Raw genomic sequence first — 27,894 nt, 5'->3', positions numbered from 1 at the left:
TTCTCCTTATTTTCATATTACACTAGAACTAAATGGTGACAACCATCACAAATCATAATAATGGCAAACTGACAACATACATATGGTAATGTCATCATGAAGATGCAAGTACACAAATTATGATATTTGTGTGATGATCTCATCATGTATGTTTCACCATTTGCTCTCCCCTGCACTCACTGTCACCATGAAATAGAAGATTCAGGAAATATATGGAACTGAATGATGGAAAATTTGATGGACCAAATGATTCCATCCTTACTAATATATGTCTATAAACCTATGCAGTTAGAGAGCAATTATAGAGGAACTGACAATGTCAACTCATGGAACTCTAGAGACATCTCTTTTCTGCTGCTGCACCTGTGTTTTGGTGTCCATGGTGTCAGATCCCAAAATCCTGTGCACCTTTCACAGAGGCAGGAAAACCTGGCTTTTTCCCATGGATTGTGCCAGGATAGTAATTGAACGTATTGTATTTGGTGAAGGAATATATATTTTTATTTGCAACTTATGCTATACATATAACAACTGTGCTTGCTATGGCATTTATTTATTTGTTTATAAAAGGGATATGGCTTCCCAATTTACATAAGGACTCTGAGCAGCTAAGAACAATATACAAATGCAATGCAATCTCTATTGATCAAGCAAAAGCAATAAATAATGATAATACAATACCATCCATACCATCAACTAAACTTCAACAACTATCCCTATATTGGACTCACCTAATATCCTGGCCCAGTGCCTCTATCGACCAAGCAAAAGCCAAGTGAACAACCTTGTGGAAGGCCTTGCAGATTGGAACCCTCAGAGAAGACGCTGTTTAGAGAACTGTTAAATAAGGAAGGAACATCTCCTAACTCCTAACAAGATAACACCATTGAATAGAGAGGACATAAACATGCACATCCACTAACAGAAATGGTGAGATAGGCAGAGATAAGGAGTTGTGCAAGTAACCTGGCCCTGTAACATGCAAGATTTTAAGGTGATATCCAGCACTTGAATTGCACCACAGTGGGAGCCATTGCAGCTTGCACTATAATGGTGTTACATAGGCCAACCTTGATATACTCAAAACTTCATCCCTATTGCATTCTGGACCCTTCTAAGTGATTTTTTTAAAATTTTGCTTTTATTATTTTTTTAAATAAATAACTCAAGATTGTGGGGGAGGGAACCCTAACACTCTTCCCTCCTATTCCCCCACAACAATAACCCTCCCTGTGGGGTGAGTTGAGAGAAAATGACTTTCCCACAGTCATCTAGTTGACTTTCTGCCTCAGGGAGGCCTAGAATTCAGTTCCCTGGTTTCCAACCTATTCCTTTAATCATTGCACCAAACAGGCTCCACTTTTTAAGGGCAAACCTATATAGAATGTATTACAATAATCCAGCCTTGAAGTGACTAAGATACAAGTGACTATGAAAAGGTCTCCCAGTCCAGAAATGGATACAACTAGAGCACAAGATAGATTTGTGCAAAAGTTTGGGTTCTGATTGTCTTCAGTTTTTATTAATATGTACAGGCCAGATTTATAACATATGGTTGGACATTTTTTAAAAATTCTACAAATAAATAAAAATAGCTCCAACCCAGCCAATTGTGTTATTTTAGTACATGCTTATAAACAAACAGTGCTATTAACATATTAAAAATGAAATAATTGCCATTTTTCATTATACCAAGAATCAATCTCATATTGCAGTGAGCTGAAAATTTTGCAGGCAACAAAAAATTGCATTTATGTTAATGTACCATATTAATCATTAAGTTTCTGCAATGTGCACTTAATTGACAAGTCAATTTTAGCAGGGCTAAGCTTCAGCTACAAGTATCTCTGAAGGATCTCATCCGAGTCAGTCACTGGGACCAGAATTTTGGTCTTCCAAGCTTTTGGACTCATGCTGGAGCTCATTTTCAGGGAACTCCAGAATGTGTGCACACTCTCCCGAATGTAGGCACAGTGCACACAATCTAGAGAGAAAGAAGTTTCCTGAAGATGGACTCCAGCACAAGTCTGAAAACTTGGAAGACTAAAACTCTGGTCCTGGTGACCTTCTCAGATTGGATCCTGCAACTTTATTCTAGGACAGGTATATTTGCCTTCATTTGTATAAGTAATAGTGAATACCCAAATCCCTATGACTGGATTCCTTCCCTCTTTCTTCCAAATTAGTGGAAATAGTGGCAAGAGAACCCTGAAGAAAGGATGTTTGAGAAAATAGTACTATGCTATACCTGAGCTTTTATTTTTCTCTGGCAATATAATTACCTAGCTATATTATAATTAATTAATTATCTAGCTATGTAGCTGCCACTTACCTAGTTGTACTAGGAAAAATGAAATTATCCTCTTATCATCAACCACCAGAAAATGGATTGCTCTGCTGGTGGTAAGTTCATTTCCAAAGCACAAATAAGCACTCGTTGCAGAAAACTCTTCAGATTTCATTCATTTCATTTTTTTCAAATGCAAGGCAAGAATAGAATTAGAGGAAGAGGGGTTTTGTTTTGTTTTTAAATGATAATGCTCTGGCTTTGATTTTCTTGACGTTACTAAGCAATGACCCTGAAGATGAGCAAAGCTTGGTCCTCTTACTGTGGATGATGCTAAAATATCTTGACAATTCTGTCAGAGCAGGAGACTGATATAAACTTTCTCTTTGGTGACTCCACCTTTTTATTATGTTGAGAGATTTATTCCATACTAGTTGCCTATAGCAATATGTTTGCATGCTATCTTGATTTGAGAGGGGAAAAACAATTGAAATGTGTTCAAAGACACTGCAGGAGATATAAACCAGTTACTGAATGTGCAATTGAAGATAGAGCTTGGCTAATGGGGAAAACAAACTAAAAACAAACTCTTGTTATAAGCAGAACCCTCAGCATTGCATTAGCTAAAAAGGATTCCTCTATTTTAAGTTGTTTATTTACAGAACTCCTGTAATATGCTCATTTTTTTTAAGAATGTATAATTCAGATTAAACCCACTCCACCCTGATTGCCCGTCATAGCAGAGAACTATATTCCTGTCTATTGTACAATAATGCATTTTCTTAAAGAAAAAGATCTGCATACATTCTTAATCCCATTTTCCTTACTACTTTTGCATATAATTTATTCAATGTGCACAGCTGTCCTTACAAACACTCCGATGTACACTTCCCTGATGTTATGTATACTTCCTTAATTGACAAACTAAATGTTAAAAAAAGAAACATATACTTTTTCAGATGCTTTTCTCACAAATACGCATACTTTTTGTGTGTGGGTGTCTGACAGAGGAGGCTGGATATTACTGGACTTTATTCTATTTTGCTACATGGTATATACCAGAGATCTTGCAAATCTATTGCTCTAGAAATGCATGGCTGGTTTTGTTGACATCCTAGATTTGTTTTGTTTTTCAGAACATAAACAACTGCTCTACTGAATCCCAGTAAGGATCTACAGATGATTCAAAATCTTTGGGAAAGAAAAGAAATAAAAATATTGCATTTGGTTTTTGTGTTTCCAATCTATGAAAGTAATGAGTCATATCAAAAGAAGGTCTTAATTTTTGAATGGGGATAAAACCAAATAAAACCAGATCTATATTTTTGAATGAAAAATTATGCACAAGCCAGTTAGCAATGCATGCGATTTATTAGAATAAGTTGACATGGCAAACATTTTATCAGTATGATAATAAGATAACATAGCACAGAAGTGTGTTTGTAGATTGAACCCTTTCCCGCACCTCGGGGTACAGGATTCCCTCTTCCAAGAATATATATGCCAGTTCTATTCCATTTCTTGCTCTAGCAAAATCTCAATATTTTCTTTGTAAGTCTCTGGACTAGATATTGAGGCATAGGGATGGCAACAAAGGAAACACAACTGCTCATTCTACTTTCATGGAAGGAAGCCCAAAAATTAAGGATTACACATTACAGCAATGCTGCATTTTGATGTGCAACAGGATTCTCAGGTAGATTGTGCATCTGTGTGTGTATTATTCCCAACTTAATTTTAATGTTAATTTTGTATGTTGCTTTATTTATCCATTATAATATATTGTACCCTGCCCAGAGATACTCTTTGATGGAAAAGGGTGGATATAAATATAAAATATGAAATGACTGACTGACTGAATAAATAAAATAAACATGCACTATGAGGGAAAACATGTTTGCTTATGAAGAGAAAAAGGGCCATAGAGATTAGTGGTACTTTTCTTCAACCATGCTTTCACCTTTTAAAATCAAAATTTCAAATTATGCATAATTATTCTCAGTAGCAAGAAAAATTGGTGTCATCACTCCATATACTAATCAATTTTAGTGGTATTTTCCTCAGGGGAAAAATGTTATTTTCATTTTTCAGAGTGCAAATCACAATAGCAAAAATATACTTGAATTATCATCCAGCTATGACCTAATGTATAACTTGGCGCATATATTTTCTGCCAAGAAATGTTTTTAAAGAATTCCCTATATTTGGAGGTATTTGCTACTCAGTAGTTGAGATGCCATCAATTATTTAACTTTTTAGCATAAAATCATGATGAATAGTAACAAAATGCTATTTTTGCTTTCAGGCCTGGTGCAGATGAAATACATCTGAATCATCAGTCATATGTGATAAAAGCTCATTGACTTACTAAAACACAACACCTGAGAAAGAGAAAGCATCTGTTATAAACACTAAGACAACTCTAAATTGTTTTTTAAACCCACACTCATACATACATACATACCAAAGCCTGTTTTTATTTTGAAATCTGCATGTGACTGCAGTTAGTTGGAAAAATTCAAAAGGTCATGAGATTGTGTACTTGATCCTTCATATCATCAAAATATTTAAATATGCAAAAGAGGATCTTCAGCAGCAGAAAACTCATCCTTAGCAGAAGGACAGTGTTGGCAACAAATTAAAACTCTTGACAAGTGGATGACTCAAAGGGAACAGAACATTCCCTCTTGTCTTTGCTTTCCTGCAGTCTGTGCAAAGGACAAATTTGCCAACTTAAACCTCCCAAGCTTGAGACTTTTCACTTTGACGGATGTAATGGAAGACAGGGTAGCTTCGTACATAAATGATTCTGTAAATAAGACTGAAAAGAAACTTGTTTTGTTCAAATCAGAGGATAAAGAAAACATATAAATGGTTAAAAAATAAGTGAAGAATTAAAAAAAATGTAATACAGATTTTAATACGTTGTTACATGAGTAAACAATTGCAATTATAAAATATCTAACACCAACATTATGCAGAGAGAAGTGGGAGAATGAATGTTGGGCATGAAAGACCAGGACCATAAGTTCCAATTATACTAATTTGTTATTAATCATGCCTTTGCACAAGAATCTATTCAACTATTAGCACTATCTTCTTTTTTTGCTAGGTTTTCTGACTTTTATTTTTTTTATTGTAAAATTGTATTGGTTTTTTACAAATGTTTTAAGGGAAAAGGTAAATAGGTGTAGAAAAATTTTGACAGCTACATCATGCGGGAGGTAGAAATCCCCCCGAATCTCACAACTTTAACAAAAAAGAAAAGAAAAAACATCAAAATTTGAATAAACATTGGCAGCTTTTTGTTTTTACATTCAATCATCAATATATTCAATCATCTTTTATATCACTTCCAAGAGTTACTTTATAACAACAATTGCAAAAATGTTTCAACTCATTTTTGTGATCTGAGTCTTCTAAGTGTTGCATCCGCCTCCCTGTCTGCTGGCAGAGCTGCGGCCCCTCCCTCCTTCACATCTTGTGTTCTGTCCCCTATTTGATCTAGGAGGGCACTATTTTTTTTAATAAAGGCTTCTGCCTCCACAACTGTGTTAATTCTAATTCTACTGCCCTCCCAGAAAATCAGCATTTCTTCTGGCAACAACCATTTAAACCAAACTCCATTGTTATATAATTTCTTTGCTAATGAAGAGTATTTCTTCCTCTTATCTCTTACTTTCTTTTGAATCTGGTTAAGGATGGTTATTTCTTTGTCTTTATATTTTAGTGGTCCCACCCTCTGAGCTCCTAAGACCTCGTCTCTTGTGGTCTTTCTAAGAAATTTAACATGTACTTCCCTTGGCACGTTGTGTGTTCTAGTGTATGCTGAGTTAATCCTATAGATCAAATCAATATCCCACCATAGCTGTTGTTTGTCTCTTTTAATATTTTCTGCTAAAATTGTGGTCATAATCTCCTTGAGATCTTCATTCTCTGTTTCTGGCAAGTTTTGGAATCTAAGAAAAAAAGACATTTTCTCAAATTCCACCTTTATTATATGGTTTTCAAATTCTACATTCCATTTCTGGCTTGCTTTAATCTCTTCCCTCAACCCAGTCACTCCCTCCTCCAGCACCCCTATTCTCTGTTTGTTTTGTATTGTTTGTTGTTGCGTTTCTCTGAGCTGATCATTTAAATCTGCCAGTTGTTTTTTCAATTCGTCCTGTCCCTTTAAGAGAGTTTGAAACATTTGCTCAACTGATAGTTCCTTTGAGCTTTCCTCAGTCGCTTTAGGTTGTAAAAATGAAGCCAATGGTGTATTTTGGGTAACTGAGCTGGACGTAGATGATGTTGGGGCCGAAGACGGCTTACCAGGTGGTAATTTTTTTGGACCCATATTAGGTTCAGCGATAGCTATAAGTCTGCACAAAGAAATGGCATCTGTGGAAAGACACAACCGGGAAAAGTCACAAGACAAGCAAGTCCAGAGGAGAGCGTAGATCTCTATACAGCTCCAAGCCAGGTGGTATGAATCAATATTCCAAACCCAAGGGAGATACGTGCGAGAAGAGACTCCTGGAGATCTCTAGGGTGTGATATAGTACAAAGCCAGAAATTCTTTCAAAAGGGAAATTCATTCATAAGTGCAAGAAGAAGGAGGAAGTTGGCCATCTTGGCTCCGCCTTCACAGGAGATCAGAAAGCAACGTCCAAAGTTTCCATAAAGTAGTTTAAAAGAATGAACTCAGCAATCCTCCTTTGCAATTGTAGCAAGAAGTCATCCTCCCATTGCTTAGAGGAAGAGAAAGCAACTTTTAGCTCTCTCTCTCTCTCTTCCGAGGGAGAGGGATTTTCCAATTGCCGCTTTTCCGAGGGGGGGGTGGAAAATCGCCCCCTCCAATCTTAACACTTCAAAGGATTGAATCCACAATTTAGAAAGTCTGCTGTTCATCAATTAGATAGATTTAAAAGGAGAGTGAGGGAAGCTTCCCACCTCACCGCATTTCAGCTGTAACATCCGATTAGCTGTTTCCTTCCAGGCTCTGCTCGGTGAAGGCACGCTGTTGTGCACCCCCCACACTCCCCGGCTCCTGGGGCGAAGCTGGCAACCCCCCTATGTCTGCCGCCGATTCAGGGGGTCCCAACAAGCTGCCCTACGGCAGGGGGGCCCTCCAAGGCTCCCTGTGCTCCCCCTAAACTTAAGGGGAGCCCACTGAGAAGACGAACAGCAGACGTGAACGTCCATCACCCTCGGGGACTGGAAGTGATCTCGAACTATTAGCACTATCTTGATGTTAGCTAAGGGTCAATGGAATTCAGGAGGAACTGGACTTAGTCCATTTATGACTAGGTAGAGACTCTGGGTTGATGCTTCTTTTGATGCCACCTGCAAGTTCTGCTACTTCCCCCCCTCTCTCTCACACACACAGTTTAAAACTTAATGTATGATGTACTGTATAAATGAGTTCCATATTTCATTATACTTAGCTATACAAGGTCTGTATCTATAGGCAATCTGCAGTAAAAAGTAGGTTGTGGGCAGGAGGAAAGCAATTTATAGCTATGTGAAAGAACCAATAATCCATATTTATATTTGGAAATACTGCCATAGTAATCATCAGGAGAAACTCCAGCAAGCCAAGGTTTTGTCATAATGATGAAATGTGCATCACAATATCATAAACTCTGCTCTTACATAATCTCATGTGACATCAAAAGGAGCTGAGTTTGTGTTCCAATGTCACAAAAGACTTTTTGTTATAGAACAGAACAGAACAAACAGAACCAAACAGAACAGAACAGAATAACAGAGTTGGAAGGGACCTGAGAGATCTTCTAGTCCACCCCCCTGCTCAGGTAGGAAACTCTATACCATTTCAGACAAATGGTTATCCACTGTCTTTTTAAAAGCTTCCAGTGTTGGAGCATTTACAACTTCTGGAGGCATTTAATTGTTCCACTGATTAATTATTCTAACTGCCAGGAAAATTCTTCTTAGTTCTAGGTTGCTTCTCTCCTTGATTAGTTTCCAGCCATTGCTTCTTCTTCTGCCCTCAGGTGCTTTGAAGAATAGGTTGATCCCCCTTCTTCTCTGTGGCAGCCCTAAGATATTGGAACACTGCTGTTATGTCACCTCGAGTTTTTCTTTTCATTTAACTAGACATACCCAATTCCAGCAACCATCCTTTATTTGTTTTAGCCTCCAGTCCCCTAATCATCTTCGTTATTCACTCCTTCCCCCCCCCCCCCCACTCTCCTGTAGACTGCCATGGTAACAATCCTTTTGTTCTAGGGTAAAAAAAACATATAAAAATGAATCTTTGGGCAAAGCAGATTCCAAATCTAAAAACCTTGAGAAACATTTTTCTGGATAAAAATAATTGATTGCTAAAGCAGATCTCCAAACAAAATTGCAAAGCTGGATTCATGCTTAAGGTGTCATAAGATAGTTATTTTGTTGTTTCAGATCCACATATCTCTTTTCTTGGAACTCCCAGGTTCACCTTCTGAAGGACTTGGTTCCTGCATGAAAGTGATACAATGAAGACCAGGGGATTGATAAAGCATCAGGTAATGAAGAAATAGTTTGAAGGTGACTGACATATACTGTATGGTAGATTACCAGAAGCACTCAATGTTTCTTATTGCCTTCTGCCAGATAAATAGTCTCATCCAGAACCTAAAAAGCTCCAAACTGAAAATGTTCTATTTATTACTAGGCTGAACAGTTCCCATGTATTTTTACAACATTCTCATTCAATGGGATAGGGAAAATATTTTTTTCAAAGAAAAGATATTTCATTAATAGTCTTTGCATTCCAATATCTATACAAGATCACTTGAGAAGTCAGCCAAGGGCACCTGGTGCAGTATCATTGGGATACTCATAATATCCAGTACTACATCTCCACCCTTGGTCAACTAATCTGTCCTGGTGCAGGTCCAATAACAGAGGTTGCAAAATGTTTTGAATGAAGCAGAATCAGCTTTGATTCAATCCTAGCAAGACAGAGTGGCTCTCAAATTTTTGCTTTTTCTGGTTCAGGTGATATATCCTCTTTGACTTTTGCTGAGGTTGCACTTCCATAGGTGAAACTGGTGCACAACTTGGAGGTCTTTACAAAGATACATTTTGTATGTCAATTGTGTCCATTGTACTATATCTGTCAGAGTGGGTGCATTCCAGGTCCATTCCCTCAATCACTGCCATCTAGCAGGACCTAGGCAAGATGCTTCTTTGGTAAAAGTACCTGATTTTTGGAGAAAGATTTCCCCTGAGATCTGGAAGACAACCCTCCTTGTCTTCCAAAGAGCTGGCTTTTCCCACAATTCTTGGGATTGTACAAATTGGAGCACAATAAAATTCTAAAGTTTGGTCAGAAAGTTTTTGTTTTGTTTTGTTTTGTTTTATGTTTTTACTGTTTTAGTCTTGCTTTTGAAGTACCCAGAGTTATGCCATGTAAGATAGTGGTTATGAAAATCTAATAAATAAATAATCGTTCGTGTCAGTTTAACTGAACAATATCTTTTTATTTCTGCAGGTCTACCAAGCTTGTGGGCAAGTCATTATACTCATTGACAAGAACCACTCCAACCTCCCAAACTTCAATCAACGTTTTCCTGTCCCAGGAGAGCTTCAACACTTCAACAGTTCAGGAGATCTTTAACAGTTCAAATGATATTTTCTGAGTTCTTTAAAATTAAACAGAGAAATCAATTTGCAAGTTTGAAAACTCAGAGTTTTGTTTCCATTTTTGCAAATAAACTGGACAAATACAGTATTAAATACTAAGGAAAGACACTGAAGGAACTTCTCCCATGAGGTTTTCTCCCATGCTAATAGTTTCATTAAGAGACACACACACACCTTCAAGAAATCCTTGGGGGGGAGGGAAACTGGGAGAAATAATCATTCCAAGTCTTTCTCCAGTCGATAATTTTGAAGAATCTTTATACCCATCTCTAGCAAGTATTCCAACAGAGAACAGGGTCTCATCATAAGAGCTCACAAAAATGCAGTGCTTATCTCTACAGAATCAAAGTTTTGCTTACAGTAAGTGAAACAGATATATGGAATAGCTTGATAAATAGAACACACTAAGGAAAAATGTTAGCACGCTGTGCACTGAGAGATTCTAAAGCAAAGCAAAGATAGGAAGTTCAGACCTCAGTTCTTTATCAGCTTGAGGGAGGAACAGCAACTGTGAAAAACAGACTAACAGAAAAACGGTTCAACAAGGTTTGCTTGTTTTTGCCTGATCTTGCAAATCAGATAGGTATCCAGCTTTTCCTTTGTTTTCCACCCCTGTCCCTGTTACCCCATATAGGAAATAGAAGGTTAACCTTTCTTATAGTAGCCCGACCTCCTAGAACATCTGGAAATGGTAGTCATAAGCATCTTGGTCTATGAAGTAAGGAGTTTTCCTCCATCACGATTATTCAATAACCTTGTGCTTATGGGGCTAGGTGAAGCACACCTTTCCTGGTATGGAAAAGGCTGACACTAAGTTCCATAAATCTGCTTTGAAGTGAGAGAGAAAATAGGACAATGAATCTGCATCAAATATCAGCAGATAGGAAAAGGTAGCTTTAACAAATAATTCAGTTTCTTCCTAAAAACAAAGTAAATCTCTTATTTCAATTATGTTGGGGTCCAGATATTTTATCTGTAATTAAGATTATTACAGCAACCTGTTAGAATGTGCAAATGTTATGGATATTTACTAGATTTAGAAGATGAAGACTTTCACGAATCTTTCAAAGTCTTCAGAAAGACTTTCCAATCATCATTATCATCATCTTGCTCCACCACCACCACTACCACCACCAGCAACATCTATCCTTACTGTTTTATTACCCTAAAGCAAGTGTCCTTTTTGAAAGTCAACCATATTATATCTTCATAGAATGGGTTCTAGACTGTGACCATCCAGCATATCTCATCGTGGGGGTGCCACATTTTGCCCCTGGAATCTCAGGATAGTCTTACTTCTGGACTGACATCTTTCTCATGACTGGAATTTGTACATTTTTATTTTATTTTATTGTTAAATAAAAAGTCATTTCAGGCCCACACATAATGTGGCAATATTCAATCCAACAATATTGGTATGTTTTTATTTGTCTTGTTGTCAGCAGCCTCAGGAGGGCTTAAGGCTTACATGTAGTTCACAGGCTGTGATTGTCCTCCTGGGATCTATCTGAAATCTATCTTAGGTACTCTGTTACCTTATTGTAGAAATTCTGATGATCAGACTGAAACCAATGTGGAGTAATTTTGTCTAATATAGGTAGACTTACTGGTTTCATCTGTCAATCAGGTATGATACATAGATTTACTATATCTTTCATTTATAAGATTTTTCATGCTCTTTTGTTATTTAGTGGTATTTTGGGGATATGATATGTTAATCCTTAATTAACAATGAATAAACATCTAGTAGACAATGTATTGGCATCTCAGTGTGACAGAAACAAATGCATGCCAAGCATTAAGAATGATTATCTCTGCTGTGCAATTTACCTTTCAGAAAAGGGTAGTCACCAAATGAATCAACTCTTTCTCACAGAAAAGCTTCACATGTCTTATTCAAAATAGGAAGTTCGATAAAGCAGATCATGAGCTCTTGGAGGAAGAAAAGGGTTAAAGAATATACATAACTGCGCAGAACCAGCAAATCAGTTTTGACCTCAAGGTGTTCCCCAGGAGCCATATGAAAAAGAAAGGATAATTAGTAATAAATATAATTAGCAATTATGAGTGCAACTAAGCAGATGTTTATCTTCACAGATTGTTCCCACAGAACACCTTGTGGGCCTCACATCACTGGTGACTCAGTCTCTGTGTGTGTGTGTGTGTGTTAGAGATAGCTATCCTTTCTCTGCTTATGCTATTCAGATGTTGCAGCTATTAAATCAGAATAATTAATGGCCTTATCATTTTTGTTTTTAAAGCTCCACCCATTATAATCTTTATGAATGTAAGGAGGAGGACAAGACACCAACAAGCATTAGAAAAGTTAGAATTGGGGAAGGACAGACTCAAAAGGCAGATAATCTGTTCTCAAGCTTGATACACTTCCAGATGTCAAGTCCTAGAACTCCCAACTTGTCAGTCCTTACTGAGAATTTGTAATGTCAATGCATCTGGAGAAACCTCAGGAAAGATAGCATGTTGTATTATTGTGCCTGTCTTAACAGTCTGTAGTCTTCCAAGTACATTTCAGTTATTATTTATCACATATCTGGCTGCCCACTCAGAACAACTCTGGATGGCATTTAGATAAACAACTTTAAAAAGTCAAGCACCAATCAAACCAAAAGCAAAGCAAAGCAAAGTAAAACAAATGGTGGAATAAAAAAGCAGTAAACATTATAACAACAAAACCCACATAAGATGAGCCAACATACTGTATATCTTTGCTCAATTGCTGAGGAAAGAATTACAGCTTTAAAACTTGTCTAAAGGAGGGCTGTTCAAATCTTTTGAGCAGATGATATTCCAGAGGGCTGATCTAGTGACTGAGAAGACACAACTCCTGGGTCCTATCATATGTCATTGGTATGATGAAGCATGGCGACTCTTTCAGTTCTTATAGGCAGACAAACACCACAGGAGAAACACCTCAGACAACAAGATCCTATACAATGAAAGATTTTAAAGATGATAAGCAGCACTTGAATAGCATCATTAAATATACTGATAACCAATGCAACCTGTGTACCAGAGATGTTACATGACCGTCTTTTAAGCTTCTGAGTGGTCTGCAAGGATAAATTATATGGGGTCAGAGTTGGCTTCACTTGTGTATGTGCCGATATATTGCTCCTAATAAATAACTGGATTTCTTTTGAAGGTTGGCTTGAGGCTCATGATTTAATTAGGGCCTCCATCGGAACTTTGACAGCTGCACATTTCCACCTGCCTCATTCCCTACTTGTTTTCCATTGGAATGACCAATATGTGTTTTGGCTAATCTGTGGCAAATGAAACATTTTTTTTCCTGAAAATGGGAGTTCGAAAAGAAATATGCCAAATTTAGAAATTCTCAAATTATCAAGGTTTATGCCAAACTGAGCCTAGACAGATTGACTCATTCATGATGTTTGGCCACAATGTCCCCATTTTCTATCTCATCTTCTTTCCTCTTTTTACACTTTCAAGGAGGGACATTAAACTTCCCTACAAATGTGGGTGGGGATAACAAGCCATAATATGTCTTGTTTAGTTTGATTTAGTGTTTTATGAGACCAATGTATTAACCACTGTGCCAAAAAGTGAGCAGTTTGTAGGCCAACCTGAACCTGTTGTTGTTTTTAAGTGGTGATGGAATGAGCTGAAATTCCCTCTGACCAATATTTTTTTTTAAAATCCCAATGGTTGTGAAATAGAAAATGCATGAAAACAAAAGTGTAAGTCCTAAAATAGCTTTAACACAGTTTGAGACCTAACAAAATGCTCCAATTCTCCACAAGAAAAAGTGGAGATAAAATGGCAATGGTCTGTTATGCTTGTCTTCTTGCTCCATTCACTATACAGCCCTCAATCCTCCCCTGATGTTTTTAACTATGGCTTTATTTACTTGTTTGAAACTTTGGTTTGTAGTTTAGCTTGTTTTAACAGATCAAACATAACACATTCTGAAAATAGAGCCAGAAACTCAACCTAAGGCCAAGATTTTCCTAATATATTGTCTTGCTTTGCTGACACTGAGGTTTATTTCCCCTGATTTATTTAAAATATCATAAAATGGTAGGCTTAGAAATGCCAACAGAAGAGGCCAACAATGAATCAGAAGGCCAACAATGAATAGGCAAATGGATTTCCTGGAATGTATTTGGGAAAATGGCATGCAGGATTACTCTAAGAAGCTACAGATAAAACCCCTTGCTGTATCCTGCCAATTGCACTTCTTAGGCAGCTGAGATAATAGCATGATAACACTCCCCAGTCATTCCAGGAACTGTAATAGGCAGGAAGCTTCAGATAGAGGCCTATATTGCCATGACTACTAAAGAGATTTGTAATCAACAAAGAGTAAAAAAAATTTTTGGGTAATATTAAATAATATAACTAGCAGTTCTCCCTTGGGAATGTCTTTTCTGCCATTAACTTTGAAATAAAAGAATTGCTTTAAACTTTTTTATTAATTAATTTATTTAGTTTATTATTTCCTTCCGTCAGTATTTTATAAATAACTCAAGCACAGAATATAACTAATATTCCTTCCATCTCCTATTTTCCCCACAACAATAATCCTGTGAAGTGAGTTGGACTGAAAGTGAGGCAGTGGCCTCAAATCACCCAGCCAGTTTTCATTCCTAAACTAGAAGCATAATTTCCTGGTTTTAGCCTGGTTCCTTAACCACCAGACTAAACTTGATGTTTTGTTTGTTTGACTCTAATGTTACCCAGTTACAAACAATTCTTAACCAACAGTGCTGAACTAGAACTTGGATGATCAGATTTAAGTCTGTACACAGCCAGGAAAATTATTGAGTAATTTTTGGCCAACTGCTATCTCGCAGGCTAAAGTCTGTTTGTATGACATTCATTTACAGATAAAGCAAAACAACTATAATTTATCATTGTAAGAGCTACTTGAATGTTTTAAACTGTACTATATGTCTAAAGCAATGGTTCCCAAACTTTTTTTCAGTCCACCGCCACCTTGGTGCTGCAAACTGATCCTCAGTGCCCCCCACCCAGTGGTGGAATTCAATTTTCTTTACGACCAGTTCTGTGGGCGTGGCTTGATGAACGTGGCTGGGGGAGTCATGTGACTGGGTGGTTTGCATGAAGGAATAAAGATAGTAACAGTAAAATTCAAAACTGTAACACTTAATTGCACATTTATTCAAAATCCAATTTAAAAACCTTTGTAGTTAGTTAATTCAACAAAATTGTTGAACATGATCCAGTGATACCAGGTTTTCAAAGTCTGATAGTCATTTATCAAGAACCTTAGTAACTAGTAACATAGTAAACTTAGTAAAATCTAGTCACTACTTCACTGTTCAATAAATTCTTAATGTGATGGATGGGCTTGATAAAATGATACTAGTTTCCCAATGTCTGGTTTTAAGTCACTTAGCAGGAGTCTTAAATCAGTAATCTGGAGTCGATTTCTTTGCTTGGGGAGAAGTTGGATGACCACACTGAAGCCATGTTCCACCAAATATGATGTTGGAAATGCAACAAGGAGCTTCTTAACCACTGTCCATAGTGCAGGATAACGATCAGAAATTTTTTTCTGTAACCAAAACTCTTGGTACGATTTCTTGAACTTTGGCTTCAGCTCAATGTCACCAACATTTGCTTGAATTATTTGATGAGATTATTGCATGGTACCTAGGGATTCCCAATATGAAAAGTGAAAATGGGAACATTTTAACAGATCTATATGTTCTTGGGTTATAATTTTCACTAAAGAACCATGGGGATGGAAACGGAAATATAGACAATGGAGTCCAATCCCCTTCCTCAACAGTTTGGAAGCAAAGAATAATTCTAGCAAAATGTAGCCTTTTACCTCTTTGGGGAATCATTTTCTTTTTTTTAATTATTATTACTATGATGATGATTCCCCCCCCCCCCATACAACTCATGCAAAGGGTCATCCACAACTACATTACATTTCCCACACTCATATTTGTGATTCCTTATAACTTCTTTAAGCTAAACATTTTTAGTACAAATCAATGCATTGACATATATATATCACTAATACAGTTTCCTATCTCTTTCATTGACGTAATTAACACCTTATGTATTGAAAACAAGTATAGCAAGTATAGGTTAAACATGAATTGAAAAACATCTAATTCAAATGTGTAAGCTGTGAATTTATTATATAATCACAAGCAAACATTGCAGTTATGCCTAAGTCCTCTACCGACGCACATTATGACAGATAAAACTATCTTAGCTGGCTGTTGTAAATATTACTCTGCTAATTCAACAAGAAATGCTACTGCATGAATCCTTAATGCAGAACACAGCTAAAAGTGATTTTAGCAATTTTCTTCCCAAGTTAATTCAAAATGTATATCCAAATGTTCCTCTATATTTTCCCCAAGCACTAGGGAGGATTATATTCAAAACCAGACACTTTTGCTCTCTCTCTCTCTCTCTCTCTCTCTCTCTCTCTCTCGCTCTCGCTCTCGCTCTCGCTCTCTGTGTGTGTGTGTGTGTTTGCTTCTGGTCTCCAGAAAGAATTTCATCTGTTTTTCAAATTTTGGTCCCATTTGCATCTCTCTTAGGATTCAGCAACCTTGCAAGGATCCCTGGCTTGCTTATAGCGCAGGGATGCATGGCCGCCTGCAAGCATGGGCACAGGGGTGGGGACGGCAGCAGGCGCTTATGTCCTAGGCACTGGCTGCACCGCACAAACTACCGCCCGTCACCCCAGGGAGGGGAGGTCTAGCTGCCAGCAAAGGGCTTCTGACGAGGCGCCCCGTGCAGGCAAAATAGCAAGAGAGCGAAGGAGGATCAGTCAGGGCACCGAGGCCCCTTCGCCTCCCTTCGCTCCCACTTTGTGTTGATGAGGTCACTGCAGCTGCCTTGCGCGGACGGACAGAGGTAGCCAGAGCGGCCCGAGCGGGCGAGTGGGCAAGTGATGAAGAATCAGGCAGTTCTCTCGCTCACCCGCCGGGGCTGCCACGCCGCTCTGGCTACCTCCGTCCATCCGCGTCCGGCAGCTTTGGCGACCTCATCAAGACAAAGTGGGACTGAAGGGAGGCAATGGGGCATCCCTTTGATCTCTTGCTTCCCCCGCCCATCTGCACTATGCTAGCCCTGCCCACCGCTCACTGATTGGCTGCCTCACCAATCGCCCCGGCCGCCTCTAAGAGCCCTATCTATAGAAAGCCAAGCAGAAAAAAAGTAACTGGGTTTAGATAGGGCTCTTAGAGGCGGGCAGGGCGATTGGTGAGCCAGCCAATCAGTGAGTGATGGGCAGGGCTAGCATAGTGCAGACGGGTGGGGGTAGCGAGCGATCAAGCAGCTTCCGGGTGGTCAGGGGTAAGTTAGCGAACTGGTTCTAAATGGCTCGCTAGAGGGGGCCATCTCCAGCACTCCTCTGCCACCTCCTTTGCCTCTAAGCGCCCCCCTGCTGCCCCCTTGCCTCTTAGCGCCACCCCTAAGCCATTCCACTCCCCCAGAGGGTGGTACCACCCACTTTGGGAACTGCTGGTCTAAAGTATTAGATACATTTTAATAGTGTTCCTCCTAAAAATTAAAGCAACCAACAATTTTTTTTTCCATCCCTTTGACAGATGGGCCAAGAACCGAAAGTAAAAGTCTGCTTGTTCTTGATCTGATCTAGGTCAGGATTGGTTTTGAGGCTTTGGGCAAATCACTCTAAATAAAATGGGATTATTACTTACATTAGAGTAGTAAGAAGAAGTAAGAAGTAACTTAAAACTGCTACATTTAGCATTTATCTAAAACCTTGTTCTAAGGATATTTGTTATGATAAACTGCAATATTTTTCTTTATCAAAATATGTTGCCTGGCTAAATTTTAATGCGGTATCCTTCTTTTGATAGTTTTCAAAAAAATAGTTGTTACTTTACAATGAAAAAGAATGATAGTGGATCACAAAAGAGAATGAGATTTTATATCACTGTTAATGAGACACTCATATTCAAAATTACCAAATATAGATCAATTAGACAAAACCTGTTTTCATTAAAGTAATTACACTGGTGCCAGATGTTTTGATAAGGAAGATCTGTGGGCCACATTTATTCAGTTGGCTAATGCAAACCTCCATCTTCTTTGTGAAAAGAATAACATTTTGAATATTGCCAATCATCCATTAGATTGGATCTCTGCCAATGAGTATGGTAGCTCACAAAGTATAGTATGCTTGGTTTTAATCTGTCTTCTCCTGCATTTTCACAATGTTAATAACTGGACGTAGGAATTTCATGCCATTAACTTCTCAGGTAGTTTTTAAACTAATTGTAAGACTCATCACACTACTAATTTTGTTACTAGTGCCTTCTACCTTTTGTTGATGGCTTTGTTTAAAGGGTTTATTCCCTAACCTTAACTAACTCAAATTTACAGAATGAAAAAACGAATTGACATCAATATTGAATGCAATAGTTGTTAATAACGGGATCGTATCCTGCCCCATACATCCCTACGACCAATTCGCTCTCACAGAGAGGGACTTCTCTGGGTGCCGTCCACTAAGCAGTGCCAGAGGGTGGCGCCGAGGGGTAGGGCCTTCTCTGTGATGGGCCCAGCCCTCTGGAATGACCTCCCCCCCGACATTAGGACAGCTACCGATCTCTTCTCCTTCCGCACAAAACTCAAGACCCACCTGTTCCAACTAGCCGGCCTGGCCTGAATCATAACCATATTTTCTAATCCCTCTGGATAATTTTTAAATTTTAAATTAAGTTTGACTCTGGGTATTTTAATTGTTTTTAATTGCATTATGTTGCTCTTAACTAATTGATTATTTATTTATTATGTATTGTACAATGTTTTTTGTATATCTCCTCCTCGTTATTTATTTGTTGTGTAATGAATTGTACGCCGCCCCGAGTCCCTTGGTGGAGAGGGAGCGGCCTATAAATTGGATTAATAAATAATAAATAAAATAAATACCATTAAAATATGAAGAAAATATTCATAAAATGTATTTTATTATAGTAATTTAGAATAGTTTAATAAAGTGAATATGATTGGAAAGAATTCCTATCGATAATATGCATGGACTTCTTGATTTGCTTTAGAGTTTGATTCAGTAATTCAAAGATGTGTTTCTTAACTTTAGATGGAGTCACATATATCCTGTTTGATTAAAACATTCAGTAGTTTCAATTTCAAATTTGCTAAAATCAGAAATCACTATTTAAAAATGTAACCCTTTTGTGTGGTTTGGATGACATTCTGTCATACCAGCTGCTTAGGTGAGGAGGGAATGCACTATATTTCAGGCAGACAGATATAAATAACTTCATGCTAGAAACTTCTGTTTTTTAGAATAAGACAATTGAAGACAAACTTGATATGTCTTAGGGCTTTGTTTGTTACAAATATAGCATCTGAAACTCTTAAAAGGTTCCAAGGAAATTTTTAAAATCATCAGTGACTTACTTAGACAGCACCAAAATTCAGACTAGTATTCAGTGGTGGATTAAGGCTCACTGGTGCCCTAAACACTGATAAATCTTGGTGCCCCCCCTCCTTTGAACATACTGTACAAATCTTCATTGGTTTTTTTTTCTTTCTTTCTCAACTTTGTGGTGCCCCCTTTGGACCTGCTGTCCTAAGCACATGTCTGCTTAATGGTTAATATACCACTGCTAGAATTGATTCAGAGCTATTCAGGTGGTAATAATAATGGAAAGGATTTAGTTGAATTCTTTCCTCCAAAATGTATCCTAGGAGACAGAGAATTAGAAGTTTATCCTGTGTTTACTTTCAGATGATACGAGGACACCATAAATCCCTAGTTCATCATTTTTTAGGAGACATCAGAGCTCAGCGGAACACCAGATGTTTGTGACATTGTCATACATCAGCCACCATCACCCATGTCTTGTGGAAGATTTCTTTGTCAAATCCAGGAGACCTGCTATAACTTACTTGAGTCAATTCTCACCAAGATGGAAACAGTGACCCATATTTTTATAGTCCTAAAAGTTACAGCCTGATATATGGGTGTCTCCTTTAAACCTTCAAGATATTTGAGTTATCTTTTAGCAAATTGCTGCTCATATCTTCTTATCCTTTTTATTCTACACGTGTTGTATTGTTTCAGGAAGTCTTCTTTCCTCTTTGCTAAAGAAATCTGTGACAAAAGGCAATGATTGGATCCTGGGATTGCTCCATTTGTCTTTGCATTCTTAGTAGAAAATAAAGAGTACTACAGAGACAGATCTTCCATTCAAAGTTGTCTGCTGAGAGCACTGTGTATTGTACATATTATAAAAATAGGATTTATTGATGTTCAGAAAACTTCTCCATGGAATAAAAACTAAGAATAGAACCCTCTGAAATTGTAAATGGAATATATCAGGACTGTAAACAATAACACTCTTCAGATGCATAAACTGATGTATTACACAGAAATATCTTACAAATTAAAAAAAAAACAATATTCGTGTTGTAGGTTCATTATTTTTCACTCTTTCTGTCATTACATCATTTCCTCTCTTCCTTTCCTTCTGAAGGAAACCTGAGTATGAAATAGTTAAGAACCCTCTTTAGAAATAAATAAATTGCTACTAAAACTTGCAATATAGCCCCAAACTTAGTCATCAGAAAGAAACAGTAATAAATATCTAGAAGCGGTAAGAAAAGCCCATTTCAAAACTACAGAATTCAAGAGCTGTATCAAATTCAAGGCCAGGGGTTTCAAACCCGCATTGTCGCATTGTTGTCAAGTGATGTATCATGACTCCCCCCCTTCGCTAAAATGAGGGTGGGGTGGCCAGCACATGATGCATCTGACCCATGGGCCACAAGATGACAGGCCTGTTCTAGGCCTTTAGTAATTCACACCTTGGCCTAAATGGGTAAATATTCTTCACATGCTTACCAGTCCATAAAACATATTCATTGCCTTCAAGAAGCCATTGATAATTGAGTGCAATAATGGAGGGGAAATTTAACTTGAGCATTCACTTATGGAAAGCTCTAGGTCTTTGATTACCTGCAAATCCTCATAATAAGGGATTTGAGAGCAAGAACCAAGAGAGCTAAGGTTATGAAGGTTCAAAACTGGCAAACACCAGAGATGTAGTTTTGATGTGCTCTTCCAGAGAAATTCTACTATAATTTTTCCTACCAAATTTCATTCCATTTAGCCAAAAAAAAGTTGACTCTGAAATTCCCTTCAGAGAAAAAAAAGAATTATTTTTATTCTGGGCTGGGGTTACAGTTCCTGCTTGTTTAGCTATCAGCCTGACCATCAGGTATGAATGAAGTCTTTTTCACTCTACATTCATCTCTCAAGCAGCCCACAGCCTCTCCTGCTTCTCATGTTTCCATGAAATTTTGAATTGAGCTACTGTTGGATCTGGGCAACGAGAGACAGACTGCGGACACGAAGTGACTTAACAGCTCTTTATTAATAGTAGTAATGATCCAGCTTCCTCTGTGGTCGGAGGGTTCCCCTTTTATAGGGATCGGGTACGCCCCTTGACCAATCAGAACGATACCTGTTTCCCGCTGTAGCAGCGGACCAGAGGGGAGACTTACTCCGATATATGCTAATATCTAACACCCCTCCCCTCCTAGATGGAACGTTGCGGTAGGTAACATAGTCTTTTAGGTATGTGGGTGTTTGTCTTGCTCGGGAGGAGCGTCGTAGTTCGGGTTGGTTAGAAGTGGTTGCAGGATCGGGTGCCTTTCCTGTTTCACGTTCGGGAGGTTTTGTGCCTTCGTTGCTAGGGCGTTCTGGAGTCTGCTCGGTTGCGTTGTCTGGGGTTTGCTCTGCTTCGTGCGTGTTTTCTTGTTCCAAGCTTGGTTCGCAGGTGTCGTAGTTTTCTATGATGGGGCTCTCGCGTGGCTGACTTTCTGTAGGCAGGAAAATCTCGTCTTCGTTTCGAAGGTCTGAGTGTGCTAGGCGACCCCGAAGTTGATCGATGTGCCTTTTCCAGTTCCGCCCATCTTCTAGTTCCAGCAGATACGATCGTGGACCCGTGATGCCAATGACCTTTGCCGGCATCCACAATGTTCCCCCTGCATAGTTGTGGGCGTATACTGAATCCCCTATGCTGAAAGACCGAATTTTGCTTGTGGAGTTTGGGGGAGCTGTGGCAGAGTAATTTGGGTGAAGACGGTCCAGGTGAGACCATAGACGGCGGCCCATGAGTAGTTCAGAGGGACTCCTACCCGTCGTTGCGCTTGGGGTAATATGCTGAATTAGGAGGTAATGGTCAATGCGTGTTTGCCAATCACCTGGACCCATCCTAGCGAGGGCCTCTTTTGCGAATCGCACCATTCTCTCCGCCTGTCCGTTTGATGCCGGATGGAATGGCGCGACGAGGGCATGCCGAATTCCCTGACCTGCTAAAAACGTTTTGAAATGCATGGCCGTGAATTGGGGCCCGTTATCGGAGACTAGGAGGTCGGGCAGGCCATGAGTGGCGAAAAGTCGCCGTAGAACCTTAATGACTGCCTCTGCCGTGGTTGAAGTCATTAGGACTACATCTAGCCATTTTGAGTATGCATCCACAACTATAAGGAAAGTCTGACCTTGGAATGGCCCTGCGAAGTCGATGTGTATTCGCGACCAGGGTGCTTTAGGTTTCTCCCATTCTGTGGCGGGCGCTTCCGGGGGTGCTGGTCTCGATTCCTGGCATGGGTCGCAAGTGGCCACCCACTCTTCTATTTCTTTGTCCATGTTTGGCCACCAAACGTAACTTCTTGCTAACGCCTTCATTCTAACAATCCCCGGATGACCCACATGTAAAGCATCTAATACATTCCTACGTAAAACATACGGAATAACAACTCGATCCCCCCACAATAAACAACCTTGTAACACTGAGAGTTCGTCCCGTTTTGACCAAAACATTTTGAATTCCGGGCCCACGTTTCCTTTCGGCCACCCCCTCCAAACCCAAGTTTGAACTTGCTTTATTACATTGTCTTTAGAGGAGAACCTTGCAACGTCGTATGAAGAAACCGGTCCAGAGTCCAAACAGTCAATGAGCAATACCGGTACTTCTGGAGTGGGGTCTGGCAGAATGTCAGGTAATGGGCAACGGCTGAGTGCGTCTGCGTGTCCGAGAGTGGAGCCCGGTCGATGAATCAATTTGTATGAATACGCAGCCAGGAAAACAGTCCACCTGGTCATGCGTGGAGAAAGGGAGACCGGGGTGGGGCGGTTTCCCGCCAAAAGTCCCAACAACGGTTTGTGATCTGTAATTAGTTCAAAATCGCGGCCGTAGAGGTATTCGTGGAAACGCTTTACTCCAGCTACAGCAGCCAGCGCTTCCCTGTCCATTTGGCTGTAATTCCTTTCGGCCGATGAAAGAGTTCTGGAGTAGAAGGCGATGGGTGCTTCTTTTCCGTCGGGCATCCTGTGGCTGAGGACTGCTCCAACTCCGAAGGGTGATGCGTCACAGGTCAATACCAGCGGTAGGGTCTGGCTGTATTGGACAAGCAGTGAGTCAGTGGTGAGCAGGCGCTTTACCCCGGCGAAAGCTGCAGCTTCGGATCGTCCCCATTTCCATGGTGCGTTCCTCTGGAGTAGACGGTGTAGTGGCTCAGCAACGGTCGCCTTCTGCCTCAGAAAGACGCTGTAGAAGTTAAGTAATCCGAGGAAGGCTTGCAACTCGGTCTGATTTCGTGGTGTGGGGGCGTCCTGGATCGCCTTAATTTTCTTTGAAGTGGGGTGTATTCCCTGACCATCGATTCTATAACCCAGGAATTCTACGCTAGGCACGTTAATTTGGCATTTTTCCTTTTTAAGGCGGAGACCCTTTTCTCTGATTCTGGCCAAAACAGTTCTGACTCTTTTATTTAATTGCTCCTCGTTTGCAGCGGACACCAAGATGTCATCAAAATAGGGGACGACTCCCGGTATCCCTTGCAAAAGTCGTTCCATGATGCTCTGGAACAATCCTGGGGCAATGCTCATGCCGAATTGTAGCCGGTTGCATTTGAATGCTCCTCTATGCGTCACTATAGTTTGGGCCTCCGCTGTGGCGCTATCAACTGGCAGTTGCTGGTAAGCTTGTGCCATGTCTAACTTAGCAAATACCTTTCCTGGCCCCAACGAGTGCAATAAGTGCTGTACTACAGGCACAGGATATGCGCTCTGTTGTAGCGCGACATTAATTGTGCATTTATAGTCCGCACAGATGCGGACTGATCCGTCTGGTTTGACTGGGGTCACGATGGGTGTTTCCCAGAGCGCGTGATCTACCGGCTCAAGGATTCCTTGCTCCACTAACTTATCTATTTCCTTATCTATTTTTGGGCGGAGTGCAAAAGGCACTCGTCTCGGTTTAAGTCGGATTGGCGCCACTTTGGGGTCTAAATTGAATGATATTGGTTTACCCACATACTTACCAAGACCGGGGCTGAACACATCCTCGAACTCCTTAAAAATCTGTTCAGCGCTGCTGTTTCTCACGGCGTTGATTCCGGTGACTTCTAACCCCAGGGCTTCAAACCAATCAAGCCCCAGAAGGTTCTGTAATGGTGCGCTGGCGATGGTCACGGGCAGCTGGGCTTCGATGTCCTTGAAACGGATGTGGAATGTGCCTTGGCCCACGATGGGGACTTGGTTCCCCTGGTAGTCTCGTAGCAGGACGTCTGGAGCGCGTAGTTGGCTCTTTCTGAGGCTAGGGATAGCCTGTTTCATGGATGCCCATGAAATAATAGTCAGGGTCGATCCTGTGTCAACTTCTAACTCGCAGGGTGAGCCCTCCAAGAGGACTGTGACTCTCAGCCTTTTTGGCCGCTTAGGGCGGACCTGATGTATTGTGGTGAGATACGTTCGCAACTCCTCTCTCTGGGTCAACTCTATCTCATCGTCTACATCCTGAAAATACTCTCGTTGAGCGTCTTGATAGAACGCTCTTTCAGCTCTTTGTGTGTATTCTCTCTGGGGATACGCTCGCTCAGCTCCTTGTGAGTAATCTCTCTGGGGATACGCTCGCTCAGCTCTTTGGGAATTTTCTCTCTGGGTATACACTTGTGGATTTCTCTCTGGGCGCCCTTTCTGATTCCGCCAAGCCCCTGGGTTGGGCTTCTGTTGGCGGTACATGGGTGGCTGCCATGAGGCAGGGACTCCGCTCCGGCACACTCGTGCGATGTGCCCAAGTTTGTTGCAGTGCAAACAAACAACGTTCCTGAACCTACAAGTAGACCTGGGGTGATTTCCTCCGTAACTTGCGCAGGGCGGCAAGCGGGATCCGGGTCTCCCCCCAGGCCTCATGTGACTGCTCTGCATCAGGTGACTGTCCTCGAACTCGGGATCCTCGTAGGCGGGGCTTGTGTCCTCGTAGTGAACTTTGGTGTGTCTTGGCGCTGGCTGGTCAGTGTTGAACCCGCGTTGAATTGTCTCCGCTGATCTGTCTGCTGCTTCTGAAGCTCTTGCCTCCTCGAGTACAATCTGTAGGCTTAAATTGGTTTTTGCTAACAGCCGCTTTTGTAGGGAAATGTCTCTCAGCCCGCTAACGAGTCGATCCATAATCTGCTCATCCAGGTCTCTGAATCCACAATGTGTGGCTGCTTTACGTAGGGCTGCAACATATTTGTTGATAGATTCTCCCGCCTTCTGGTTCCTCGTGTTGAACGCTTGGCGGCAAACATGGCGGGAAGGTTTTGGCGCGTAATGAGTCTGTAGGGCCTGTTGCAACGTCGCCCATGATACTGCCTGTATTGGAGTAGGCGCAGTGAGGTCTCTGGCATTATTGAAGACTTCCTTTCCGCAGTAGCCGAGGAAAATGTTTTCCTTCCTTGCGTCGGTGATCCCCGTGTATTCGTTCGCTTCGAGGAAACACTCGAAACGAATCATGAAGGCTTCCCATTCGTCGTTTTCTGGGTCGAAAGGAGCGGGGGGAGCATGCATCGCCATCTTCTCTGTTTGAATTTGCCGCGCTGCGGTGATCTGATATGGTGGCCGGAATTTCTGCCGAATTCCTGGGCTGGATCAAATCCGGAGATTCTGGAGGTAGCGTTCTTCGTCCTATCTGCCTCTCGATCCCACCCTCGTCGCCAATGTTGGATCTGGGCAACGAGAGACAGACTGCGGACACGAAGTGACTTAACAGCTCTTTATTAATAGTAGTAATGATCCAGCTTCCTCTGTGGTCGGAGGGTTCCCCTTTTATAGGGATCGGGTACGCCCCTCGACCAATCAGAACGATACCTGTTTCCCGCTGTAGCAGCGGACCAGAGGGGAGACTTACTCCGATATATGCTAATATCTAACAGCTACCATGAAGAAAGTCTTTCTTTGGAGGTTTTTTTCCATATTGGAAAAGGTGTGAAGCCAGGAGGATTTTCAGTGGAAAGATATGTAACAAAAAAAAAAACAATTCCAAGAATAAGCATCCATACTTTCATAAAGAAAAATCAGAAACACAAAAAAAATGCTTTGAAATAAATGTTCAGTCTCTGTGTGACTATAGTAGAAACCCCAAACCTCTTTTGCAGCAGGAGTTAAGCCTAGCAGAGTCAGCATCATCATTGGTTGTGAAAAAAGGCCACAGTGTCACTTATCTTTCTCTGCCATGGATAACATATGACAGCCATAAAGTATTTATTCCAACAGGATAATTTTATTCTCTTTGAACCTACTTCATGGTCAGAGTGGAACCTTTAATTTGCAGATAAATTACAGGGAATAAATAAATAGATGCTAATGAGATCACATGAAATAAAGGCAAACATCCAGTTGTTATCTGTCTGCATTCCTCTACGTTTCCAATTTCATGTTGTTTGATAAACAGGTGTTTGCATTCCCCAGTTCTAGCCTATCTCTGCTAATAAGGCTCAGTTTCAGAATGGAAAACATAAAATGCCATTTTTGTTATCTTTAATTAAAGAGAGGGAATGGAATGCAACATGGCAGATTTCAGCACTCTTTATCAGTGGAAGAACAACAACAAAAAGGATGTATTCTGTATTCTTGATAGCATCTAGGCCTGCTGGGCACCAATCAGGTTCCTACAATGTATTCTGTATAGCAGCGAGGGCTAACCTTTTTGGGAGTGCCCAAAATGTGCTGAACCCCCAAAATGCAATATGTATATGGCCCCCGTATGTGACCTGCCCCCCATGCATGTCTGTGTGCCCCCCCACATCCCCCCAAATGCTCATGCGACCCCCCTGGCACATGTCCCACACCATGCATGTGTGCCAGAGACCCCACAACCAGCTGGCTGGTGGGAAGTGAGGACGTATGCGCTAAACTACGGCAATGGTTCACTAGAGAGGGCGCTGTGTACCACCTGTGGCACATGTGCCATACGTTCACCATCATGGCTATATAGCATTTATGTAAGCAACTAAAGGCACCAATCTTGTTCTGATACCATTATCAAGGGATTTCCATTGCTGTGTTGGATTTTTCTGAGCTTATTCACAGACTTCCTATTTTTGTTTGAGGAAAGGTCACTGACTTTCCTTTGGCATCAGAGACAGGAGGGTTTCTACCCCTTTCTCATCAGCACTAGTTAGCAAAAGATACTAATGGGATGTGCCAATAAGTAATTTACAGAATTGTAACTTTTATTCCTGTAAAATAGTATTTAGCACTTTAATCTCAGATTAAGCAATCAGTTCTATATGTCTTGCATGCCTCATTCCAATGGAAAGCAAATTGTTGTCCATTAGTGAATATTCTTGTTATTCCAGTTTTTTATTCAGATGTTGACCTCAGGAAATACAGTTGCCCTGTTTGTAACAGCAAAGCTGCAAGAACAATGTCGGATGGGATTGGCACAAGTGAATCTCAATCTGTCCTGCTAAATAGATGCACAGAATGCATCTCCTTTCGTGGCAACACTTCATTCAACAGCATACCCCCTTTCCATTGTTTCTCTTAGTCAGAAATGTCCTCCAGCAAAGTGATTTCAACGACCATTTGAAAGAAGGGGGGCACATCAGTTTGTGATGCTCATCTGATGGGGTGTACTATACAATCCTTAATCAAAGCAAAGTGGCCCTTTGAGAAT

The sequence above is a fragment of the Natrix helvetica genome (genome assembly GCF_964273705.1).
Source record: "Natrix helvetica genome assembly, chromosome: 2".
Classification (NCBI taxonomy): Eukaryota; Metazoa; Chordata; class Lepidosauria; order Squamata; family Natricidae; genus Natrix; species Natrix helvetica.
This window is presented reverse-complemented; position numbering follows the sequence as displayed.